The following is a 27,650-nucleotide window of genomic DNA, read 5'->3' as shown; positions in this document are numbered from 1 at the left end:
TCAACGTGAACTAAAAATAGGATATGATGACAATGGTTTTCATAATTGCTCAACAAATCATTGAGCTTCAGGTAGGCCTACATGTATTCTACAATTAAATAATTAACCTCTTAAGGATCGGGCCCTTTTTTTTCAATTTTCACCTAAAATTACATACCCAAATCTAACTGCCTGTAGCTCAGGACCTGAAGCAAGGACATGCATATTCTTGATACCATTTGAAAGGAAACACTTTGAAGGTTGTGGAAATGTGAAAATAATGTATGAGAATATAACACATTAGATCTGGTAAAAGATAATACAAACACAGAAACATGCGTTTTCTTTTTTGTTTGTTTTTATCATCTTTGAAATGCAAGAGAAAGGCCGCAATATAATATTGCGGTTTAGGCGCAATTTAGATTTGGCCACTAGATGGCAGCAGTGTGTGTGCAAAGTTTCAGATTGATCCAGTGAAGCATTGCAATACTGGACTATTTTGTATCAAGTCTGCCCAAATGTGCCGAATTCGTCAATTGATACATTTTCACGTACATAACTATAGAGAGCATACATTTTGTATTACCATATCATTTTTGTAAGTTTACACACTCCCAGGAATGTCATTAGCTTATACGCTAACTTTCACACATCTAGATGGCCGGGCGGGGTGGGTGTGGAGCCAGAGACAGCAGGGGTTCAAACTGTAGAACCCAGTTCCTACATTTGAAAATAAAAATTGATTTGATCAAACAAAACTATGCTACATTTTATCTCTGGGACCCTTAGGATGACAAATCAGAGCAAGATTACTGAATGTAAGTACATTATTTACCTTCAGAGGTGAATGTATCAAACCAGTTGCTGTGATACGTTTTTTGTTGTTGAGCACTCTCCTCAAACAATAGCATGGTATTTTTTCACTTTAATAGCTACTGTAAATTGGACAGTGCAGTTAGATTAAAAATAATTTAAGCTTTCTGCCCATATAAGGCATGTCTATGTCCTGAAAAGTTTGCTGTTACTTACAACAGTCATGCTAATCACATTAGCGCATATTAGCTCAACCGTCCCGTATATGGGACACCAATCCCGTAGAGGTTAAACAATTAAATAATAAAAAATAATGAAACATGAAGTAGCAAGTTAAGCGTTGCCATATACCTACAGTGCCTTGCAAAAGTATTCATCCCCCTTGGAGTTTTTCCTATTTTGTTGCATTACAACCTGTAATTTAAATTGATTTTTATTTGGATTTCATGTAAAGGACAAATTGGTGAAGTGAAATGAAAAAAATAACTTGTTAAAAAGAATTCTAAAAAATAAATAATGGAAAAGTGGTGCATGCATATGTATTCACCCCCTTTGCTATGAAGCCCCAAAATAAGGGTGCAACCAATTACCTTCAGAAGTCACATAATTAGTTAAATAAAGTCCACCTGTGTGCAATCTAAGTGTCACATGATCTCAGTATATATACACCTGTTCTGAAAGGTCCCATAGTCTGCAACACCACTAAGCAAGGGGCACCACCAAGCAAGTGCCACCAGGAAGACCAAGGAGCTCTCCAAACTGGTCAGGGACAAAGTTGTGGAGAAGTACAGATCAGGGTTGGGTTATAAAAAAATATCAGAAACTTTGAACATCCCACAGAGCAATCCATTATTTAAAAAAATTGAAAGAATATGGAACCACAACAAACCTGCCAAAAGAGGGCCACCCACCAAAACTCATGGACCAGGCAAGGAGGGCATTAATCATAGAGGCAACAAAGAGACCAAAGATAACCCTGAAGGAGCTGCAAAGCTCCACAGCGGAGATTGGAGTATCTGTCCATAGGACCACTTTAAGCCGTACACTCCACAGAGCTGGGCTTTACGGAAGAGTGGCCAGAGAAAATACATTGCTTAAAGAAAAAAATAAGCAAACACGTTTGGTTTTCGCCAAAAGGCATGTGGGAGACTCCCCAAACATATGGAAGAAGGTACTCTGGTCAAATGAGACTAAAATTGAGCTTTTTGGCCGTCAAGGAATACCCAACACCTCTCATCACCCCGAGAACACCATCCCCACAGTGAAGCATGGTGGTGGCAGCATCATGCTGTGGGGATGTTTTTCATTGGCAGGGACTGGGAAACTGGTCAGAATTGAAGGAATGATGGATGTCGCTAAATACAGGGAAAATTCCAGGTTGTAAGGCAACAAAATAGGAAACATGCCAAGGGGGATGAATACTTTCGCAAGCCACTGTAATATGTTGACCTTTAGGTTATTGGTTAGGCTACAGTGAAATGTGTGAGCTTTTAGATAATAGTAGCCTAAAGGCCTGATAGATACAAATATTGAAGCGGCTCAGATGTAGCCTAATGGCTTAATACTAGGTAGGTCCATCGATAGCACATACATGAAAGTGATGTCGATATCTGGTTTTCATGAAAAAAATTATCCTTGCTTCGCTTGTTTATAACATTGCCACATTTTTTGGCTATTTACAGTGCATTCGGAAAGTATTCAGACCCCTTCCATTTTTCCTCATTTTGTTACATTACAGCCTTATTCTACAATGGATTAAATAAAAATTTCCCTCATTAATCTACACACAATAACCCATAATGACTAAGCGAAAACAGGTTTTTAGAAATGTGTGCATATTTATTAAAAATAAAAAACAGAAATACCTTATTTACATAAGTATTCAGACCCTTTGCTATTAGACTTGATATTGAGCTCAGGTGCATCCTGTTTCCATTAATCATCCTTGAGATGTTTCTACAACTTGATTGGAGTCCACCTGTGGTAAAATCAATTGATTTGAAAGGCACACACCTGTCTATATAAGGTCCCACAGTTGACAGTGCATGTCAGAGCATAAACCAAGCCATGAGGTCGAAGGAATTGTCCATAGAGCCCAGATCTGGGGAAGGGTACCAAAACATTTCTGCAGCATTGAATGTCCCCAAGAACACAGTGGCCTCCATTATTCTTAAATGGAAAAAGTTTGGAACCACAAAGACTCTTCCTAGAGCTGGGCGCCTGGCCAAACTGAGCAATCGGGGGAGAAGGGCCTTGGTCAGGGAGTGACCAGGAACCCGATGGTCACTCTGACAATGCTCCAGAGTTCCTCTGTGGAGATGGGAGAACCTTCCAAAAGGACAACCATCTTTGAAGCACTCCACCAATCAGGATTTGATGGTAGAGTGGCCAGACGGAAGCCACTCCTCAGTAAAAGGCACATGACAGCCCGCTTGGAGTTTGCCAAAATGCACCTAAAGGACTCTCAGACCATGAGAAACAAGATTCTCTGTTCTGATGAAACCAAGATTGAACTCTTTGTTCTGAATGCCAAGCGTCACGTCTGGAGGAAACCTGGCACCATACCTACGTTAAAGCATGGTGGTTGCAGCATCATGCTGTGGGGATGTTTTTCAGCGGCAGGGACTGGGAGACCAGTCAGGATCGAGGGAAAGATGAACGGCGCAAAGTACAGAGAGATCCTTGATGAAAACCTGCTCCACAGCGCTCAGGACCTCAGACTTGGGCGAAGGTTCACCTTCCAACAGGACAACGACCTTAAGCACACAGCCAAGACAACGCAGGAGTGGCTTCAGGACAATCTCTCAATGTCCTTGAGTGGCCCAGCCAGAGCCCGGACTTGAACCTGATCGAACATCTCCGGAGAGACAATAGCTGTGCAGCGACGCACCAATCCAACCTGATAGAGCTTGAGAGAATCTGTAGAGATGAATGGGAGAAACTCCCAAGCTTGTGCCAAGCTTGTAGCGTCCTACCCAAGAAGACTCGAGGCTGTAATCGCTGCCAAAGGTGCTTCAACAAAGTGCTGAGTAAAGGGTCTGAATACTTACGCAAATGTAATATTATTATTGTTTATTTTTAATAAATGTGCAAAAATGTCTAAAAACCTGTTTTTGCTTTGTCATTATGGGGTAATTTGTGTAGATTGATGAGGAAAACAATGGCTGTAAAGTAACAAATTGTGGAAAAAGTTAAGGGGTCTGAATACTTTCCGAAGGCACTGTATATTCAACTATGAAGTGTCAAGATGCTCTTACGAAGGTTCTAACTTAGCCTTAAGATGCTTTTGGGAAACCGGGCCCAGAAAGCTAACAACAATGACAAGAAGCTGCCATGTGGGGAGTTGTAGGTGGCTCGTTTCAGCTAGTTTTATCTTGTTCTTAATACCATGTCTTGTTTTGAGGTGTTTTCACTGATGTCATGTCAATGCTAATATGGCAAGAAATTTACTAGCTACAGTAGTTAACTAACAACTGTAGAAATGTATTTGAGAGACAACAAGTGCTCATTGTGCAAATGTATTTATGTTTTCAATAAACATTAGAGACTAAATATATTTTACATGTTGTCAACAATCTAAGCGGACCCGTCTGTTTTGCCCCATATTTGCGCACCAACCCCTCTATACAGTTGCGCACCAACCCGTCTATACAGTCATTAAAAATATTAATGCAAATAGACCAGTGATTGGCCAGCTAATCCTCATCAGGAGGATAACATCATAATTTTTGAGGTGGGGTATTTGAAGTGGGTTTTTTTCTCCAATTTATGCTTTGGCCACAAGTACGAGTAAGCATGAGTCAACATTATTTGGGTATGAGTTAACAGAATGTGAACTTTTAAAAGTAACATTTTCACTGGACAGTTACTTTAAAGACTGATGGAGAAAATGTTGTCATACCTGAGATACTGTACCTTTGTGTTGCAGATTAGACATAATATATCAGTAGTACAGGAGTTATATCTCTTGTTACAAAGGTACTTCCAGGTAATTCTCCTTCAGTGAACCACCCTGGTGACTGAAGCTTGCCTACAACAGATTATCTGCCTGTGTCTGCAGGCATATGAGTAATGGTGGCAAACCTCTACCAAGTTCCTCAACATCATCATCATTCCCCCTCCAGCTTGTTTTATATTTACATCATTTAGCAGATGCTCTTATCCAGAGCGATTTACAGTAGGAAGTGCAAACATTTTCGTATTGGTCCCCCGTGGAAATCAAACCCACAACCCTGGTGTTGCAAGCCCCATGCTCTACCAACTGAGGCACAAGGGCTTATCTCTGCAGTCCCCTTCTCTACCCAATCAGCCTGGTCTCGTAGACTAGATGTTACTTAGTAAACTTAAATCCGGGACACTCAAATTAGTATGATATGCAGTGGCGACCCAGAGCCCCACCTGTTTTGAGCGCCACCTGTTGTTGTTTTTTGTTGCCTGTTTTGCATGTAATTTTGGCATTAATACGTGTCACATATTAAGTTTGCAAACAATGTAAAACATTTTTGGGAGTTAATAAAACCGCTTACAAACATGGTCTCTTTTTTGCTTTCTTGAGTAAGGCAGCTCCAAAATGCAGGTGTTTCAGCCTAGCTCATTGCTTTCTGTGGTAGTGGGGCAGCCAGCGGAAAATATGGAGCGTAGGGGTTGGTAATGTTCTCTAGTTGCGTCGTGATTGGCTCAGTGTTCTGTCACCGCAAGCATTGCAAAGCAATCACTAGCCTGCGCAACCTTCCTGTTCAAGTGAGCACAGCACAACAAGGTGGGTCCAAAAATGTATTGGATGCTGCTGCATAAATGATGTAATATGCCAGGGAGATATGTATACTGTAGCTAAGAAAGTAATATTAAGTGTATGTTGTGTAGTAAGCTGTTAGTAGCCCATGTGCCTCACTCTAATAATTTGGTCCCTTTTCCCCTCATAATTTAGCCTACTGACTTGGTGGTGCACATGTAGCCTATAGCCTGGGAACACATGTAGCCTATAGTTTTAGGGAAATGTCATCATCGAATATTATAAGAGCTTTCATTGTCTGCTTATATGCCCCCTTTATTTATCCTACGGTTCTGTACAGGGAGAATACTGTAAAAACGGTCCATGTTCTGAATTATTTTGCTGTACATTTCAAAAGTGCTTAACAAATAGTTATATTGACTACGTCCGTCCTAGCTCGCTCATTAATGTCTTAATCAAAATTACGGATTGCCTCTTATCAGCTCGTTGTCCCCTTATGCCATAGTTTGTACATCACAATTTTCAGTAGAAACCACATTTGTTTAAGCAAGTCAGCCATATCAGCTATGTTTTTTAAAAGACAGTAAATGAGGCTTTAATGAACTGTTTCGCTGGCAGACAAGGCTCCGCTGATAGCCAGGTGATTCACTCCATGGTGCTGAAATGAAAGCTCTGCTGTTGGGGCAGCTTTATGTAGGCCCTAACAGTTTGTGGGCACCGTTTGTCACCGTTATAGTGCAATTAATGTATTGTTTAGTGTTGTGTAGTGACTTTGCTGGCATGCATCAAATATTTTTTGGGGAGTTTGTCCCATCAAGATGATATGTTACATTTGGTATGGTTACATAAGACAGAAGGTTACTTAAGGCAATAGGGTGGTTGGTCAGTCAGTCGGTCGGGGTGGGTGGGCATATAACGCGAAGTCGGGGTGGGCATATAACGCGAACGTCTTGCAACCCAAAGGTTGCGTGTTTGAATCTCATCACGGATAACTTTTGTGCATTTAGCTAATTAGCAACTTTTCAATTACTTACTACTTTTGAGCTACTTTGCAACTACATAGCATATTAGCTAACCCTTCCCCTAACCCTAACACTTTATCCAAACCCTAACCTTAACCCTAACCTTAACACCTAACCCCTAGCCTAGCTAATGTTAGCCACATAGCTAACATTAGCATTAGCCACCTAGCTAACGTTAGCCACAACAAATTGGAATTGATAACATATCATATGTTTTGCCATTCCGGAACATATTGTACAAATTACAATGCGCAACATATTGTAACATATCATACGAATTGGGTGATGGGCATTCACAAATTAATACATACCATTCGAAGCATAACATATTATACTAATTGTAGTGTCCCGGATTTACATTTACGATGTTACATGAGTCCAGGTTGCAGCCACCCAATCCATCCTCCTGCACTGTGTCCTCACTGAACACTAGAATACCTGGAGTGATTCTTCCTATCTGTTTTGTTTTAGTTATATTAAAAGGGAAGTTTTGGCAGAGCCACCCAACAGTAGAGGAAGAGAGAGAGCATTGCATATTCTCTCTAACAGTCAAATCTACTGCTGGCTGAGACAGAGACAGTGCTGCTGAGTATTTTTTTTATTTTTTATTGTCATTTAGCAGACGCTCTTATCCAGAGCGACTTAAAGTCAGTGAGTGCATACATTATTATTATTATTATTATTATTATTATTATTATTATTATTATTATTATTATTTTATTTTTTCATACCCCCCGTGGGAATCGAATCCACAACCCTGGCGTTGCAAACGCCATGCTCTACCAACTGAGCTACATCCCCGCCGGCCATTCCCTCCCCTACCCTGGACCCCTACCCTGGACGACGCTGGGCCAATTGTGCGCCGCCCCATGAGTAATGCCCTAATGTCATTTATGCCATGTCAGCCCATGGTGAGATCTGTGACAACAATTAAGGATTCTCTAAGGCCTGTGTTTTTTGCAAGTAGAATGAGTGCCTTGGCTAATGCAAGACTGTAGCTCAGTCCAGAAACAACCCATATTCCCAATACCCCATAGGCAAAATGAACAAGGATAATAAGCCTATCATAACCCATTAGGGGAACAGAAAGCTGATATGACATGGAAATGATTGATTGCATTCAGTCACATTGACTGATTTGCAAAGTATTGCAGTTGCTTTCACATATTCTATCCAAGATAGACCTTGTTATATTTTGGGCAAATTCAAGAGAGCTTCTGCAGAAACACTACCAGGTGAGCATAAATTGCTTTGTTACAACAGTAACGTTTGGTTTATTGTATGAAGTCCTCTCGCGAGATTCCAGTACAGTGATGGGGGGGTAATATTGGTATGATCTCATCCCTACAGCAACTGCATAGCGCAGCGAGGCTAACCCGTAACTTTGTATCCAACTTCTAAATTAGCCTGCATCTCTGAGGAAGGCGCAAGGATCATTGTGATTTTAACGGGAACGGAAACATCTGCTTTAAAGCCATATAGTTAACGTTGTTCCTGTATATATATATATATTTTTTTTACATTGAAGTGTCTTCCACGAGAAGCAAAAGGGGGGGAAACGCTTAGTATTGTGTAAATGCCATCCAACGGTTGAGGGAGAGACGAGAAAAGGTGAGTCGCAAACCTGCGTTATGTCGTTGGGGAACGATGCATGTCATGTGCATGGTGTTTTGGGGGTAGGCTACATTGGCGCAAGCAACATCTGGATTGTCTCCCCAAACAATTAGCATGTCAAACAGCAAAATATGACCGATTTATGTGCTCTACTAGTAAGTAATCTACATTAGAATGCGCAATCATGGTATTTTCTTTCCCCAAATTAGGAGGGAACCAGAATGGTTGCTTTGTGGGTTTAGAACGCGCATGGTGCACGTGACTGGAGTGGAAAATGCCAATTTTGGTCATGTCATGATCAATGCAATGCATGCATTATTGAATCATGTTTTTCAAGGACAATGTGCATTGTTTCGAGTCCAGCTTGTGTTTGTTGATTTACAGGTGGCATCGAGCAAATGGGCATGGTTTAATAGCGCTGTAATAGACCTGTTATGCTGCAGCTTTCGTTGTAGTACTCTCCTTTGGAAGATATAAGCCAGTGGTTCCCAACCAGGGGTAGCCTACTAGGACCCCTGGGGGTAATTTGCCTATCCACAGGGGGTACTTGAGAAGATTAATGAGACCATAGGCCTACTGGTAAAATGCACATAAGGTACTACGGACAGAGCAAAATTCAGTTTGTGGTACAGTAACTGAATTTTTTTGGAAAAGGTTGGGAACCACAGATATAAGCTATATATAATTTTCTACCATTAATATTGTTAGGTCTGTTAACCCATGCCTCTACAAGTGGTGGGTTAATGTTGCTGAAGGGTTAATGTTGTGGATCTTGCTATAAGCCAGGCAACAACATATGCAGGTTGGACTGTCACAAGGGATAACACTATTGTCTACTCAACCACTATAGGTACAAAAGTTGAATTAATGTACAATATTGCTCAACACTGCAGTTAGGACATACAGTACACTAACTTGGCATTTAAGCTGGCTGTTTGTCTCTCTGTCAGTGAGATACCGCCAAGCCTGAGGGTTGGTCTCAAACTCAAAGAAAGAACACTTACCTTTCATTCTCTGTTTTGAACGGAATGGCCAAATTAACACAGTTTGTTTGGAAAATGGATACTTTACATCTGCTAAAGTAGGCTAACTGATGATCTAACACAGCTGACTAGACGTTGCTGTTGTAATAAAGCAGACAATGTATTAGTCAGAGTTCTGAGGAACATTTTACATTGTTGCTCTCAGAGTGTACACCTGTTTAGTAAGTAACACTGTAACTATTGAACTATTACTATGCAATTCAAAGCAAATACTAAAGTATTATTACAGAGTTTTACTACACGGATATTAGAGCAGGGTAATGTAAAGTGTTATAGATTTCTGGAATATGAAGTAGAGACCTTCAGACATGTGACCGGCAAAAACTTTTATTTTTGTGTGCAACCTGTGAGATGTGGGAGAAATTCGTTTTAGTTTCAGGGGGAATTCAAAAGCCCCACTGACCAAGTAGTAGCCTATTGAGTTACATAAAGCTATTGGTTGACATTTTATAGGGCAGGCAATGTTTTGGCATTGAAGGGCCCATACAGTGGCAAATCTGGATGCGCTTAGACACAAGAATTGAACTTGGCCTCTCTGGCAAACTGTTTCTGACAGTTCCAGTGGCTGTCACTAGGAGTCCAAATACAGTAGATTTAGCACTGACTCACGGTTTGTACTTGCTGTCCTATGCATATAAGAGCTTGAATATCACAGTGTTGAAATTGGAGTCCCCCCCTGGTTTTATTTGACCCCACAAGTTTTCTGAGCAAATTTCATAAAATGTTCATTGTTGGACATAAAAGACTGTAAAAACACCAGGAAATTATCTCCAAGTGATTTTAATTTTGGAAATCTGTGCCCAAGAATTTGTAGTCTACAAAGTAATTGTAATTATGTTCTGGCCCCCCGAGCATCCGCTCAAGAAAACATCGGCCCACGGCTGAATCTAGTTGATGATCCCTGCCCTACTATTTCTTCTGTCTCTCTCTACCCCATATTGGTGTATGCTGATCCGTGGCATTGTTCTGTAGGAAACTGGATTGGTTATGGTTGGATGAGTCAGAAAGGGGAAGGAAAGAATAGTTGCATAGTGAACAAAATATTAGCGTTCTTTGTAAACATGGCCGACTGATGACTGGGATAACATCAGACAGGTCCATAGTCATAACAATTGAAGACCTCTGTTTTACTGTTGAATAAATATTTTGTTAACCCCATTACTCTCATATTTAGTCTGATATTGTTTTGCTGAAGCCAAATCATCATGCAAACTGGACCAATGTCCCTTATGATGGAGTTTTCACTTAAAATCAATCCAGTGCTGAAACTGCTATGGGGAAAAGTGTCTTTCTATTTTAATCTCCCATGATGGGCAAACCAGGCTCTGCTTTGTGCCATAGACAAAATTCCCCCCATGGTTAACGTAAGACAATAGTATAGGCTTTATGCAGCTCATATATCTTATCACCAGTATGATGACTGTAAGTCATCACTAACTACTAAGACTCAGACCAGGTCAATTGTGAGGAGCATGACATCCAGCCTCAGTATACTACAGACTACTGTGAGGGACAGTAGCCTACAGCAGGGTCAGGAAAGGTGGACTCCAGGGCAGGCTCTTCGCTGGTGATTCCTGGCTCTGAATGCTAGATGGGAGGAGCAACAATTGGAGCATTGTTCAGTTTTATGAAGTGCCTCTATGGATTGTGTTTGAAGTGGCCGTCGTGAAATACTAAAACTAACTATTTGCTTTGTTCATAACAGTGTGTCAACAGGCCTACTCTTATCTAAAGGTATAACATGTCATGATAATATTACAGGGTGGAATATGCTTCCAGGCCAATTAAATACCCTGGCCCGCTACCTGCCTATTTATTCAAGGTGCTCAAATGTTTACATTCAACAATAATTAGAATAATTAGTTTGAATTCTCATTAGAAAGACACAGTCTAGTCCACCTTGATTTGAATCGTCTTTCTCCTTTGAAATAGTTCTTCACCTCAAGTAATGTGCTGCTTGAATGGGCAATGTTGCCTGCTTTCCCTCCTGATGTTAGTTGTTCAAGGCTGAGAACAGACATAACAGGCCCTGGGATGTGCCACTGAATGGACTGTTACACATGTCTGGTGTCAAGTACAAGGCCATGTTATTTTCCTTTCTATTCTGACTAAGCGCTGTGAAATAAAAGAAGTGTATTGACCTTTTGGCCAACCGTCCGTAACCATAAAGGATAACGACTAGAAATATATTACCGTTATGAAAAAATTAGTAGGCTCCTGTTCGAGTGATTAAGCAATGTTTGTCAGGCCAAAGGCAGAAGAGTACATGATTGTCTTGGCAATCTGTCCTCCGGTGCCCTACGATGTCACCATTGAGTTGAATGGGGGTGATAAAGCTGACTGGGATGAGGATGACTGTGGTACTGTCTCCTGTTAAACTATTGGAATGCCCCGGCTTTGTCTGCTTTGGCCTGCCGGGTATATGTCAACCAATGGAAACAGCGAAAGAGCACGGAACTCACAATGGAGATGATGTAATCTCTTTCAACTCGCTGTCACAGAGTAAATGCAGACAAACAAAGAAACTGCCCCCTCCACCACGTTTGGGGAACGTCGACCTCACAAAATGATATAGGCGACTTTTAACTTTTGTGGTTTTACAATTATTTATGTGGAGGTCACATTATTTTGCGTTGTGACCCCCCCTACTTATTCTCCTGATGAGGCAGAATATAATGTAGTGGTGCAGGTGCAACATAGTTGATGTGCTGATTTGGGACAAGATGTCTATTCTAATCTAGCCCTGACAAATAGTCCTATTCCCCACAGTATTAGTCCACTTGTTGTGCTGCCCTCATAGTCTCTTAGTGTGTTGCTGATGCTGATGAACTCAAGTAACCTCACACTAAGAAACAGAGTGATACCCTGACTGACTTAATCTAACCCTCAACCCTAACCCAAAGCCACAGTCCCACCAGACCAGACAGGCTCTTTCTCTGCTTCTCAGGCAGAACAAGTGCTGGAAATCGTGTGTGCTGGGCAAGGATTGGGGAAAACACATCTCCAACAAACAACCACACAGAGGAAAAACTAACTGTTTGGAAAGAAAACGTTTCCGTAGTAAAATGTTGGTCCCTGAGGCTGTGTTGTGTTGCTTTAGGCTATCTTGTCTGATAGTGATGATCTGCCTGGTTGTGTCTAAACATGCCAGTCAGTCTCTACAGTATCACACTGTCAGACCTACTCCCCCCTGTATCTCCCCCACATACTGTAGCTGACAGAAGATTATCTCTGCTACTATTCCTAGTTGATAAACAGAGAACAAGGCCCATGCCTCATGCTGTGTCTACCATACAATAGTAACATATTATTTTCCCATACGGGTCGAAACCACACAGCTGTACTGTTGTTCTGTGGACAGAAATATGAGAAGCAGATTGGAATATGAAGTGGGTTGGTCATGCCTGAATCAGGATTTCAATTTGCAGACCAGTCTGGTCAGCTAGTCCTCATTCCTTCACTTTTAACGGCTCAACTGTTTTTGTAACTTTCAGGAGCAGCGTGGCGTACAGTGAAACTGAAATTCCATGCCACACAGCACCGCATTAGTTCTCCTCAGAACTTATTTGTTTTGAAACCCCCAACACACAATCTAAAGACGCTGATTGTTAACATTTCTGAAAGAGTTGCACTTTAGGTTCCCCTCCTCTTTGTTTCCTGCATCCCAACTAGCAGAAATCCCTGTTCATATTGCTCCAAGATTCCACATCCTCTCTGTAGTCAAAACACGTAATACATTTCCATCCTGTGAGTTGAGTTCCTGCTCCACTCCAGGCATGGTTGGGGGTGAGGAATGAGACTGCTTGGCTCCAGTTCCTTCCTTGTCCTGTGTGAGAATTTCAGAGGCTGTCCTCTGAAACACAGGCAGAGAGAGAGGGAACACAATGGAATAGTCAATTTACTGTGTTCTCACCTGATATCGCTAAGATTCCCTGACAAGGGGGGACAATTCTGTGATATTCAGGATGACCCCTCTCTTTTGTTACTGTTTAGTTTTCAGTAATTTAGCAGAACCTTTTATCCATAACTACTTACAGTAGTGAGTGCATACATTTGATATTTTATTCATGCTGGTCCCCTGTGGTAATCAAACCCACAATCCTGGTGTTGCAAAGCCATGCTCTACCAACTGAGCCACACGGGACTTTCACTTTGTTGTTGACAGTGACACACCTCATAGATTAGGAGTACTAGAAATGGGTAGCACACCAGCACCCTGCCTACTTTCTGACTTGATAAACTGTCCCACTCCCTATCAATTTGACTGCTGCAGAGAGACACTCTTTCCATCTGTTCCCAGGTGGAGAGAGCAGATGAGACCGACCAATAACAAACATGGCTGCTGCTTTTCCTGGCTTTCCTCCCAGCCTGTTTCCTGTGTATTTAATTGATGTATTCCTGGATACCTTGGCTACAGCTTTTCTGCTGGAATGAGATACATACATACATACATACATCAACTCCTTATTTGGGAGCTCATCCTCTCAGAAATAAATAACAATTCAGTTTTGACAGATTTATTCTGTTTTCAGATGTTGTTCTTGAGGCCAAGGACGAGGAGCTAGACTACTAGACTGACTCTAGATCTATGTAAATGCCAGTGGAATTGACTGCACTGTGTCTCATATCTAAGGGGTATATCATGATGTTCTCCCTTAGTTAAGTGCTGAGTTGAAGGGCGGTCATCTGTTACAATACATTAACTTGTTGATGTAGGAGGAGGGACTGCATGGGAAAGAGGTGTGCCGTCTGCTGTGCAAGGTATCACATAAAAGCCTGCCTGACATTATTGCTCAAGGAGAGTCAGTGAGGATCCTTTGTGATGTGGGCCTTTTGCGGCAGGTGGGCAAGTGTTTATGTGGCGCGGCTCCCTGCCTTGAATGCTAATTAGTCGCTAGGGATCATGTACTGTTGGATTCAAAACACCGGCACACCCTGGCCTCTCACCCTTCTGCTCCACTTGGTAACCTTATGATCACACCGTTAGCTTGAACTTTGATATGTTGTTAGTTAACCTCTGCAGATGTCACTGTGTCTGTAGTGAACCAGGTTGAAGCTCTCTCCACAGCTCTGATGCAAACATGAGTGTGTGTGCCAACGTGTGCATGTTTCTATGTGTGTATTATCTGCATGTGTGTATCTTCCTTGGGGAGAATATTAGTGTCTATGGTGTGCGTGCGTGTGTGAGACACTCCTCTTATTGTAAAGATGCAAATGAAGGATCACACAGAGCTCAAGCCTAAACTCAGCATGTTTTTTCCTTCAAGACTTCTGTGGATTCTGAGCCTTGATTAGAGCGAAGTGGGTGGGGTGTGTTAATTGCATTCCGCTTTTTCATGAGTCCTGTGAATCAAGACTAAAAAGGAAAAATTGGAACAACTGTCAAATGTTGTCAACCTAATAAAGCATATGCTAATCTGTAGGCCTTTTGGTGTTTTTGATTGTGAATGAGGTCTCTGTATTTTTGCTTTTCTTTTTGATGGGAATAGGAAAGCGCTCCACCCTAGGCCCTGTGTAGATTAGTTTTGGCTTGTATGGAAATTGCTTTTGATCAGCACCGTTCCAGAGCTGTCTACCGTGTGGTATGTTTGCAGTGCAGGTCAGCAGCAGTGACTATGCAGGTTGGACATTGGTTTCCTGGCACGGCCAGTGATTTAGCACGGCTCCTGTTATGCAATGCTGCCTGAATTACTGCTGCACAAATGACTCTGTATGAATTGATTAACTCTGAGGCTTTACTGTGCATAATAGGACCAGAAGTGCATCAAGCCATAACTGGAGCCATGCCCAAATCAATGGCTGGAAATAGTTCACGTGCAAAGAAAACGTTGTGGAATTGATGTGGTATATGGTATAGGCCTAATACAATATGTCTCCCGAGTGGCGCAGTGGTCTAAGGCACTGCATCGCAGTGCTAGCTGTGCCACTAGAGATCCTGGTTCGAATCCAGGCTCTGTCGTAGCCGCGACCGGGAGACCCATGGGGCGGAGCACAATAGGCCCAGCGTCGTCCAGGGTATGGGAGGGAATGGCCGGCAGGGATGTAGCTCAGTTGGTAGAGCATGGCGTTTGCAACGCCAGGGTTGTGGGTTCGTTTCCCACGTGGGGCCAGTATAAAAAAAATAAAAAAATAATAATGTATGCACTCTGGATAAGAGCGTCTGCTAAATGACTAAAATGTAAATGTAAATATGTTGATCCTACATATTTGACTTCACATTGCAACATCTTCCTGCTGTGAGAATGTGCTAAGGGAGTGCCCACATTTGGCCCATTCACTCCAACAGTTAGTTTCTGTTAGATTTAGCTCATGAGCAGCAGTACCTGTGTATTTGATGCTGTCACTCTCTCTCTGACTGAGCCAGCTCTCTGTGCTCTGCAGGATTATACTGTCAGATGGGCTTCTCAGTGGGGTGATCCAGTGTTTCCCCTCTTTAGTATTCCCCTTCATCATAGCTTGGGACTCTTAACAGCCACAGCTTTCCCCTGTAGTCAGCACCTGCAGGCAGCTAGTACTGGATGTTCTTCAAACGCTTACATGGCCCTGCAGGACATTAGAGTTAAGGTAGCACTTCCTCTTCTATGATATTTGAATGGATTAGAACCCCTCTTGTTAATCCACAGTCGTTCGAGGGGTTAATTAAAAGAGCTAATATTTTCCAGAGCACATCTTCTTTTGTGGTAGAGAAGCAATTAGTATGTGAGAGCAGCAGAGCAGCTATTTGGCAGGTGTGAGGGGATATTAATGAGGCTTTCACCTTGAGGTCCGCGTTAGCAGGGAAAGGAAAGGGTGTCTCACTGTGCTTCTGCGGTATCTGGCTTTCTAATGTATCTTAGTGATCGTCATACACATGCTATTACTCTGTTATTATTCTAGAAAAACCACAGCATTTGTTTTATTCCCTTCTAGCAATGAGGGATCATCATGTTTTGTTCTGAATCTCTTTATTATAATGTAGGTCATGGTTATTGAGTGTGCTCTCTCCTGGTGTCATGTTCCTGGTTACAGGCTTAGGCTACAAAATATGGCAAAGTGAGGCTTACTGTAGCTGGATTGACTGGGTTTACTCTAGTCCAGCCATTTGGTTTGGCGGTGTTTGGATGGTAGACGGGAGCTCATGGTAGCTTATCATATGTTCACTTAGTGAGTTCCTGACCTTTCCCATACTGAGGTTTCTTAACTGTCACTACAGCTCGTCTCCCATCAGATCTACCCAGCCAACCTTCTCTGACAGCCCTATGTCAAAAAGAGTCACATAAGCTGACACATCACTGTCCTGTCCTGAGCGACATATTCTTCTGTGAGGGAAAATGTAAAACCACAAGAATGTGTCATAGTGAATCATGCAGTTTATGATTAGGGCATGATGTCAACCTGTGTCGTATTAATAAGTCCTATATCATAATCAGTAAGCAATATGTAACCATGATTTAGAGGCCTGTTATTTTATGTCTGTGTTATCTGATATGATTAATGTAGTTGTTTCATCATCAGTGTTATGACAACAGATTCTCTATTTAGTACAGTATATGCTGAGTAGTACAGTGCCTTGGCGTTTTTCCTATTTTGTTGCATTACAACCTGTAATTTAAATGGATTTTTATGTGGATTTAATGTAATGGACATACACAAAATAGTCCAAATTGATCAAGTGAAATGAAAAAAATAACTTGTTTCAAAGAATTCTAAAAAATAAATAACTGAAAAGTTTTGCGTTCATATGTATTCACCCCCTTTGCTATGAAGCCCCTAAATAAGATCTGGTGCAACCAATTACCTTCAGAAGTCACATAATTAATTAAATAAAGTCCACCTGTGTGCAATCTAAGTGTCATATGATCTGTCACATGATCTCAGTATATATACAGCTGTTCTGAAAGGCCCCAGAGTCTGCAACTCCACTAAGCAAGGGGCACCATGAAGACCAAGGATCTCTCCAAACAGGTCAGGGACAAAGTTGTGGAGAAGTACAGATCAGGGTTGGGTTATAAAAAAATATCCAAAACTTTGAACATCCCATGGAGCACCATTAAATCCATTATTAAAAAATTGAAAGAATATGGCACCACAACAAACCTTCAAAGAGAGGGCCACCCACCAAAACTCACGGACCAGGCAAGGAGGGCATTATTCAGAGAGGCAACAAAGAGACCAAAGATAACCCTGAAGGAGCAGCAAAGCTCCACAAAGGAGATTGGAGTATCTGTCAATAAGACCACTTTAAGCCATACACTCCACAGAGCTGGGCTTTATGGAAGAGTGGCCAGAAAAAAGCCATTGCTTAAAGAAAAAAATAAGCATACATGTTTGGTGTTCGCCAAAAGGATTGTGGGAGACTCCCCAAACATATGGAAGAATGTACTCTGGTCAGATGAGACTACGATTGAGCTTTTTGGCCATCAAGGAAAACGCTATGTCTGGCGTAAACCCAACACCTCTCATCACCCCGAGAACACCATCCCCACAGTGAAGCATGGTGGTTGCAGCATCATGCTGTGGGGATGTTTTTCATCGGCAGGGACTGGGAAACTGGTCAGAATTGAAGGAATGATGGATGGTGCTAAATACAGGAAAACTCTTGAGGGAAACCTGTTTCAGTCTTCCAGAGATTTGAGACTGGGACGGAGGTTCGCCTTCCAGCAGGACAATGACCCTAAGCATACTGCTAAAGCAACACTCAAGTGGTTTAAGGGGAAACATTTACATGTCTTGGAATGGCCTAGTCAAAGCCCAGACCTCAATCCAATTGAGAATCTGTGGTATGACTTAAAGATTGCTGTACACCAGCGGAACCAATTAAACTTGAAGGAGCTGGAGCAGTTTTGCCTTGAAGAATGGGCAAAAATCCCAGTGGCTAGATGTGCCAAGCTTATAGAGACATACCCCAAGAGACTTGCAGCTGTAATTGCTGCAAAAGGTGGCTCTACAAAGTATTGACTTTGGGGGGGGTGAATAGTTATGCGCGCTCAAGTTTTCTGTTTTCTTGTCTTATTTCTTGTTTGTTAAACAATACAAATATTTTGCATCTTCAAAGCGGTAGGCATGTTGTGTAAATCAAATGATACAACCCCCCCAAAAAATCAATTAGAATTCCAGGTTGTAAGGCAAGAAAATAGAAAAAATGCCAAGGGGGGTGAATACTTTCGCCCAGCCACTGTAACTTAGTTGTATATGAGTTGACAGGTCTGTAGATAGAAGACAGGAAAGCTGCTCTTTGGAAAGAGGGTTACCCTTACCTGCCCATGATCATGCACTCTTTAGTATAATGTGTTGTCTACCTCAGATTGCAGGTAAGCCTTACATAGTGAAATATATGTTATATTCTCAATTAGCATGTTTGATGTGGCTGGAAATGGAAATTATGAATAGTCCAGATTTTGATGTTGAGCAGCAGTGGACATACTTTCTGCTTTCACTGTGATTAGTTGGCCTAGACAAGCTGTGATATCTCAGTCATTTCTACATGTAATGTGGGATTAATGTGTAATGGGCGGCAGGTAGTCTAGCGTTGAAGAGTGTTGGGCCAGTAATCGATAGGTTGCTGGTTCGAATTGCTGACTAGGTGAAAAATCTGTTGATGTGCCCTTGAGCAAGGCACTTAACCCTAGTTTCTCTGGATAAGAGCATCTGCTAAATGTCTAAAATGAAAATGTAAGATTATTCTCAGTATGTTGTTAATACAGATGTAGGATCTTAATTTGATCACTATTTTGTTGCTGAAAATGTTCCTGCATGGCAGGAAATGCAAACGTATAATGTATTCAAGGTTTAAAAAGGCTTCTAAAGTTTGTCATTTCTACTTTAAAATGTCAGACTTGATTTGTCCTAACGAAAAATTTACCAACCCCTACAAAATATGTACATTAATTATAATCCACAATAATTCACATTTCCTGTTGATGCAGGATTATTTTCCTGCTGCAGCAAACTGACTCCATTTATTGTCTTACATCTGTAGGCTCTGAATCAAAAAATATAAAGGATATTTACAGTGCCCTCTGTAATTATTGGGACTGTGACAAAGTTTTTGTTGTTTTGGCTCTGTACTCCAGCACTTTGGATTTTAATTTGAGGGTATTTTAATCCACAGGGGCACAACCTTCACTGGGGATGGGGGGGGGGACATGTCCCCCCACATTCTGAAATTGCATTTTTGTCCCCCCCAGTTTTATCATTGGAATGTGATACAAAACGAGGCAACGGTGTGCTTTAGGACCATGCCTCCGAGCGGTCGGGTAGGCTGTTTGGAGTGTTTTTCCGAATGGATGAACATTTTTAAAATTAATTCCCCCCCACTTTTTAAACCAAAGTTGCGCCCCTGTTCATCCATATCGGGTGACCCGTTTAGAAATTACAGCACTTTTTGTGCATAGTCCCACCATTTTAGGGGACCAAAAGTATTGTGTGATTTTGGAGTCACTTTTATTGTAAATAAGAATAGAATATGTTTCTAAACACTTCTACATTAATGTGGATCCTGATTGGCCATATACTAATGAGGGCCTGTGGGAATTTAGGGGTTCATGAGGAAAGCATCTCTCTCTCTCATGTGGCTTGTAATGTGAAGCAATGTCAAGTTAGCAATACATTTGCCTTCATAATAAGGCTGACCCCAATTAGTCGACTGGCCGATTGTTTGGTCAAAAGGCAGAGACTTTTGTAGTCGAGCAGAAGCAAATATATATATATATACAGTACCAGGCAAAGGTTTGGACACACCTACTCATTCAAGGGTTTTTCTTTATTTTAACTATTTTCTACATTGTAGAATAATAGTGAAGACATCAAAACTATGAAATAACACATATGGAATCATGTAGTAACCAAAAAAGTGTTAAACAAATTCTTCAAAGTAGTCACCCTTTGCCTTTATGACAGCTTTGCACACTCTTAGCATTCTCTCAACCAGCTTCACCTGGAATGATTTTCCAACAGTCTTGAAGAAGTTCCCACATATGCTGAGCACTTGTTGGCTGCATTTCCTTCATTCTGCAGTCCAACTCATCCCAAACCATCTCAATTGGGTTGAGGTCGGGGGATTGTGGAGGCTAGGTAATCTGATGCAGCACTCCATCACTCTCCTTCTTCGTCATAGCCCTTACACAGCCTGGAGGTGTGTTGGGTAATTGTCCTGTTGAAAAACAAATGATTGTCCCACTAAGCCCAAACCAGATGGGATGGCGTATCGCTGCAGAATGCTGTGGTAGCCATGCTGGTTAAGTGTGCCTTGACTTCTAAATAGATCACAGACAGTATCACCAGCAAAGCACCATCACACCTCCTCCTCCATGCTTCAGGGTGGGAACTACACATGCTGAGATCATCCATTCACCTGCACTGCGTCTCACATAGACACAGCGGTTGGAACCAAAAATCTCAAATTTAGACTCCAGACCAAAGGACAGATTTCCACCAGTTTAATGTCCATGGCTCGTGTTTCTTGGCCCAAGCAAGTCTCTTCTTATTATTGGTGTCCTTTAGTAGTGGTTTCTTTGCAGCAATTCGACCATGAAGGGATGATTCACGCAGTCTCCTCTGAACTGTTGATGTTGAGATGTGTCTGTGACTTGAACTCTGTGAAGCACTTATTTGGGCTGCAATCTGAGGTGCAGTTAACTCTAGTGAACTTATCCTCTGCAGCAGAGGTAACTCTTGGTCTTCCTTTCCTGTGGAGGCCTTCATGAGAGCCAGTTTCATCATAGCGCTTGATGGCTTTTACGACTGCACTTGAAGAAACTTTTAATGTTCTTGACATTTTCATGTCTTAAAGTAATGATGGACTGTCGTTTCTCTTTGATTGAAAAGTGTTAAACAAATCCATATATATTTTATATTTGAGATTCTTCAAAGTAGCCTCCCTTTGCTTTGATGACAGCTTTGCACACTCTTGGCATTCTCTCAACCAGCTTCATGAGGTAGTCACCTGGAATGCATTTAAATTAACAGGTGTGCCTTGTTAAATGTTAATTTGTGGAATTTCTTTCCTTCTTAATGCGTTTGAGCCAATCAGTTGTGTTGTGACAAGATAGGGGTGGTATACAGAAGATAGCCCTATTTGGTAAAAGACCAAGTCCATATTATGGCAAGAACAGCTCAAATATGCAAAGAGAAACAACAGTCCATCATTACTTAAAGACATGAAGGTCAGTCAATCCGGAAAATTTCAAGAACTCATGTGTGGTTCCCACCTTGAAACATGGAGGAGGAGGTGTGATGGTGTGGGGGTGCTTTGCTGGTGACACTGTCGGTGAGTTATTTAGAATTCAAGGCACACTTAACCATCATGGCTACCACAGTATTCTGCAGCGATACGCCATCCCATCTGGTTTGCGCTTAGTGGGACTATCATTTATTTTTCAACAGGACAATGACCCAAAACACACCTCCATTTGGAGGGTGAGATGCAGTTGCGGAGCCTCCATGAGGCATGCAGAGGCCAAATCGAGCTCCGTTCCGCATCACCATCCGCCTCCCAAATGTTGTAACAATGCGGAGGGCTCTGTATAGCTCCGCATTTACATTATTGGTTGACGGTAGGTTGGGGCGGGAGATCCTATATAAACACAACTCACTCACCTGACAACTTCCTTCACAACAGCTCTGCACTGCTCTGAGAAGCGCAAGAAATATGAATGCCCTGACTTCTGCAGAGGCCGTGTCACCGTAAATGCTGCATGGCCAATGCAGATGTCCCGAGTGGTGCAGTGGGCTAAGGCTGTGCCACTAGAGATCCTGGTTCGAGTCCAGGCTCTGTCGCAGCCAGCCGCGACCGGGAGACCCATGGGCGGCGCACAATTGGTCCAGCGTCGTCCAAGGTAGGGGAGGGTTTGGCCGGCAGGGATGTGGGTTCGTTTCCCACGGGGGGCCAGTATAAAAAAATTAAATACATGTATGCATTCACTAACTGTAAGTTGCTCTGGATAAGAGCGTCTGCTAAATGACTAAAATGTAAATGTATGTCGGCTTGACCATGCATCGCCCAGATGCACAATGCACTTCTCTCTCCAGAATGAGCTCTCTCCTGACAATTTGTGCACATTCATTGTTTCAAAACATAATTGTGTGAATTGTTTGCGTTTGATTAAAACAAATATATATATATGCTGTGTATATATATTATTATAAAAAAAATGTTTTTTTGGGGGGGGGGGTAGATCAGCTTTAATATTGCAGACAGATTGTAACTTCCATCAATGTAATTGTCTGCATCACTTCCAATCCCCCATATGGTTTTCTTTCTCGCAAATATATACATATACATATACACATACATACACACATACATACATATATATACATATCCTTTTAAATAATATATTTCCTTTTATTACTTTCCAACCCCACGCCCCCTTCCCTAATTGGAGTAAACTAGTGAACAACAATGCTTAGGCCTCTACTTCCAGCTTATACATACTATATATATTTTATGGACACAGACAATTTTACAATAATTCTATTTTGTTTGTTTTTCCTCCTGAACTTCCTCTACCCTTAAACTCTCCGATCATTTTCCAGATGTCCATCCGGTTTGCTTCTATATGCCATATCTTTCTAACTGTGCTCTTTCACAAAAGCTCTCAACCTATAAGCTATATACTTATTATGGACACAGTATGCTTTACATTAGTTATCTTGTTGTTATTAGTTGTTGTTAGTTGTTATTAGTCCCATCCTTCAGCTCCATTCAACACCTCCCATCTATCTCTTAACACCATCCATATTGGATTTCTATTTGCCATATATTTTTCAACTGTACTGTGATGTTTCACAAAAGTTCATTGTTTCTACAGAATGTAAATTGAAAATAAACATTTTTGCTAAAAGTATTATTATATTATTGATCGATTGACTATGACTTTTCAGATCACCCAGTAGTGCCTGCGTCCGTAACGGGTCCGCGGTCACTGTCAAACGCTCCCTAAAACACTTTAGCGAGCAGGCCTTCCTAATTGACCTGGCCCAGGTATCCTGGATGGATATAGATCTCATTCCGTCAGTAGAGGATTCCTGGTTGTTCTTTAAAAGTAATTTCCTCTCAATCTTAAATAAACATGCCCCATTCAAAAAATACAGAACTAAGAACAGATATAGCCCCTGGTTCTCCTCAGACTTGACTGCCCTTGACCAGCACAAAAACATCCTGTGGCGTACTGCATTAGCATCAAATAGCCCCCGCGATATGCAACTTTTCAGGGAAGGTAGGAACCAATATACACAAGCAGTTAGGAAAGCAAAGGCTAACTTTTTCAAACAGAAATTTGCATCCTGTAGCACTAACTCCAAAAAGTTTTGGGACACTGTAAAATCCATGGAGAATAAGAGCACTTCCTCCCAGCTGCCCACTGCACTGAGGCTAGGAAACACTATCACCACCGATAAATCTACAATAATCGAGAATTTCAACAAGCATTTTGCTACGGCTGGCCATGAGTTCCACCTGGCTACCACTACCCCGGCCACCAGCTCTGCACCCTCCGCTGCAACTTGCCTATGCCCCCCCCGCTTCTCCTTCACACAAATTCAGACAGCTGATGTTCTGAAATTGCTGCACAATCTGGACCCCTACAAATCAGCTGGGCTAGACTATCTGGACCATTTCTTTCTAAAACTAGCCGCCGAAATTGTCGCAACCCCTATTACTAGCCTGTTCAACCTCTCTTTCGTAACGTCTGAGATCCCCAGAGATTGGAAAGCTGCCGCGGTCATCCCCCTCTTCAAAGGGGGTGACACTCTAGATCCAAACTGTTACAGACCTATATCCATCCTGCCCTGCCTTTCGAAAGTTTTTGAAAGCCAAGTTAACAAACAGATCACCGACCATTTCGAATCCCACCGTACCTTCTCCGCTATGCAATCCGGTTTCCGAGCTGGTCATGGGTGCACTTCAGCCACGCTCAAGGTCCTAAACGATATTATAACCACGATCGATAATAGACAGTACTGTGCAGCCGTCTTCATCGACCTGGCCAAGGCTTTCGACTCTGTCAACCACCGCATTCTTATTGGCAGACTAAATAGCCTTGGTTTCTCAAATGACTGCCTCGCCTGGTTCACCAACTACTTCTCAGATAGAGTTCAATGTGTCAAATCGGAGGGCCTGTTGTCTGGACCTATGGCAGTCTCTATGGGGATGCCACAGGGTTCAATTCTTGGGCTGACTCTTTTCTCCGTGTATATCAATGATGTCGCTCTTGCTGCTGGTGACTCTCAGATCCACCTCTACGCAGACGACACCATTTTGTATACATCTGGCCCTTCATTGGACACTGTGTTAACAAACCTCCAAACGAGCTTCAATGCCATACAACACTCCTTCAGTAGCCTCCAACTGCTCTTAAACACTAGTAAAACTAAATGCGTGCTCTTCAATCGAACGCTGCTGGCACCCGCCCACCCGACTAGAATCACTACTCACGACGGCTCTGACCTAGAGTATGTGGACAACTACAAATACCTAGGTGTCTGGTTAGACTGTAAACTCTCCTTCCAGACTCACATTAAGAATCTCCAATCCAAAGTTAAATCAAAAATCGGCTTCCTATTTCGCAACAAAGCCTCCTTCACTCATGCTGCCAAACATGCCCTCGTAAAACTGACTATCCTACCGATCCTTGACTTCGGCGATGTCATTTACAAAATAGCCTCCAACACTCTACTCAGCAAATTGGATGTAGTCTATCACAGTGCCATCCGTTTTGTCTCCAAAGCCCCATACACTACCCACCACTGTGACCTGTACGCTCTTGTTGGCTGGTCCTCATTACATGTTTGTCGTCAAACCCACTGGCTCCAGGCCATCTATAAATCACTGCTAGGCAAATCCCCGCCTTATCTTAGCTCATTGGTCACCATAGCAGCACCCACCCGTAGTATGAGCTCCAGTAGGTATATCTCACTGGTCATCCCCAAAGCCAACACCTCCTTTGGCCGCCATTCCTTCCAGTTCTCTGCTGCCAATGACTGGAACGAATTGCAAAAATCTCTGAAGCTGGAGACTCTTATCTCCCTCACTAACTTTAAGCATCAGTTGTCAGAGCACCTTACCGATCACTGCACCTGTACACAGCCCATCTGTAATTAGCCCACCCAACTACCTCATCCCTATATTGTTATTTATTTTGCTCATTTGCACCCCAGTATCTCTATTTGCACATAATCTCTTGCACATCTATCATTTCAGTGTTAATACTAATTGTAATTATTTTGCACTATGGCCTTTTTATTGCCTTACCTCCATAACATACTACATTTGCACACACTGTATATATATTTTCTGTTGTATTTTTTTGACTTTATGTTTTGTTTTACCTCATATGTAACACTGTGTTGTTGTTTTTATCGCACTGCTTTGCTTTATCTGTCACGGTTCAGACAGACGACAAGAGGACCACAATTGCGTCACACCAGAAAGTTTATTAAAACTTAAGGGAAAAGGGAAGTAGGGAGTGAGTGAAGGCTCCAGGGGTTATCCCGTCCAATGTGCTGGGTCTGTGCCCCCCCCCAGTGGCAGCGATGCGTCCGATGACGCCGGTGGTTGGTGGTCCAGAAGTCCTGGGGGGGGAGGAAACACAGACACAACGGGGCGGATGAAACAAGGCAGAAGTACAGTTCAAGGGAAATCCAAATACGTTGTAGCAAGGCAGAAGGCTGGTCAGAGTTACCGGGGTCGAAGAGTAGTCCGAGTCGTAATGGCAGAAAGCAGGTCTGGTTTTCCTGGGGCAGAAGAGTATCCAAGAATCAGGCAGGTCCGGGGTCACAAAACAAGGGTGAGCCAGAAGCGCGAGCACACAGGTTCCGGGGTGTGAGCTTTGCAGACGATCTGACAAAGGAGAGCTGAAAGACAGGACTTTAAATACTGGGAGAGGTTAGTGGGTAATGCAGCGCAGCTGGCAGAGTAATTAGAGCCGAGCAGAGCAGGGACAGGTGGAGCTAGTTAGGCTGAGTAGAGAGAGAGAGATGAGCAGAGTGGAAGATAGTGGAAACACATTAAGGTGGTAACCCGGTGGAGTGAGAGGGCTCATGACATTATCTTGGCCAGGTTGCAGTTGTAAATGAGAACTTGTTCTCAACTGGCTTACCTGGTTAAATAAAGGTGAAATAAAATAAATAAAAAGTGCTATCTTCAGGGTTAGCTCCAGGTAAATATTGCAATCCTTCAGCCATTCCTGGACCTGTGACCAAAAACAAGCTACAAATGGACAGTACCTAAACAAATGATCTAATGATTCTGTCTCTTAGCAGCAAAATCTGCAGAGCTGGGAAGATTGTATCCCCCATATAAATAACATTCTATTGGTAGCAAGAATTTGGTATAATAATTTAAATTGAAAAATTCTAAGTTTTGAATCCGGAGTCATTTTGCGTATCAGTTCATAAACACTATGCCATGGAATCGGCAGATCAAAAATCTCTTCCCAACAATTTTGCAATCTATATGGGATGGCTGTCAATCCTTTGGTCCTTAAGTATAACTTTTGTATGACTGAAGCTTTTAGTGATAGGTCTAATGCTTTAATAATTTCTGTCCTCCAAATTCATATTCATTATATAAATAGGCCCGTTTAATTTTGTCTGGCTTGCCATTCCAAATAAAATGGAAAAAATAATTCTCATATAATTTAAAAAACTGTTCGCTAGGCGTAGGCAAGACCATAAGCAAATAGGTAAACTGGGATAATACTAAAGAGTTAATCAGGGTGATTTTTCCACATATAGACAGGTATTTACCTTTCCATGGTAGCAAGATCTTATCTATTTTTGCAAACTTTCTATAAAAATGTATTGGAGTGAGATCATTTATTTCATTTGGGATATCTATTCCGAGTATATCCACATCACCATCAGACCATTTTATTGGTAAACTACATGGTAATGTAAAATTTTTTTAGTGATCCAATATGTAATATAGTACATTTAGCATAATTTGGTTGTAATCCAGAGAGGTTAGAAAATGTATCTAGATCCACTATGAGGCTGTGGAGGGATTCAAGTTGTGGATTTAAAAGAAAATATGAATCATCAGCGTACAATGACACCTTTGTTTTTAAGCCCTGGATTTCTAATCCCTTTATATTATTATTGGATCTGATTTTAATAGCTAACATTTCGATGGCCAAAATAAATAGATATGCCGATAGAGGACAACATTGTTTTACTCCTCTTGACAGTTTAAAACTTTCGGAGTTTTAGCCATTATTTACTATTTTACACCTAGGGTTACTATACATGATTTTAACCCATTTTATAAGAGATTCTCCAAAATTGAAATGGTCCAGACATTTATATATAAACTCCAGTCATACTTTATCAAATGCCTTTTCAAAGTCTGCTATGAATAGCAGGCCTGGTTTCCCTGATTTTTCATAGTGTTCTATTGTTTCCAGTACTTGCCTTATATTATCTCCAATGTATCGTCCATGTAAAAAAAAATCAGTAAGAGTAATGTAT

General features: G+C 41.8%; 1 protein-coding gene across 1 annotated transcript in view; it reads left to right on the top strand.

The window, feature by feature from the left end:
- The first annotated feature begins 7,889 nt into the window (after window positions 1-7,889).
- Window positions 7,890-27,650, top strand: part of LOC121539263 (signal-induced proliferation-associated 1-like protein 1) — an 87,951-nt gene continuing 68,190 nt past the window's right edge. The window contains exon 1 of the mRNA XM_041847625.2: window positions 7,890-8,157. The gene's annotated coding sequence lies outside the window, so the exon portion shown is untranslated. The remainder of the gene's footprint in view (window positions 8,158-27,650) is intronic.

The sequence above is a fragment of the Coregonus clupeaformis genome, chromosome 25 (genome assembly GCF_020615455.1).
Source record: "Coregonus clupeaformis isolate EN_2021a chromosome 25, ASM2061545v1, whole genome shotgun sequence".
Classification (NCBI taxonomy): domain Eukaryota; kingdom Metazoa; phylum Chordata; class Actinopteri; order Salmoniformes; family Salmonidae; genus Coregonus; species Coregonus clupeaformis.
This window is presented reverse-complemented; position numbering and strand designations above follow the sequence as displayed.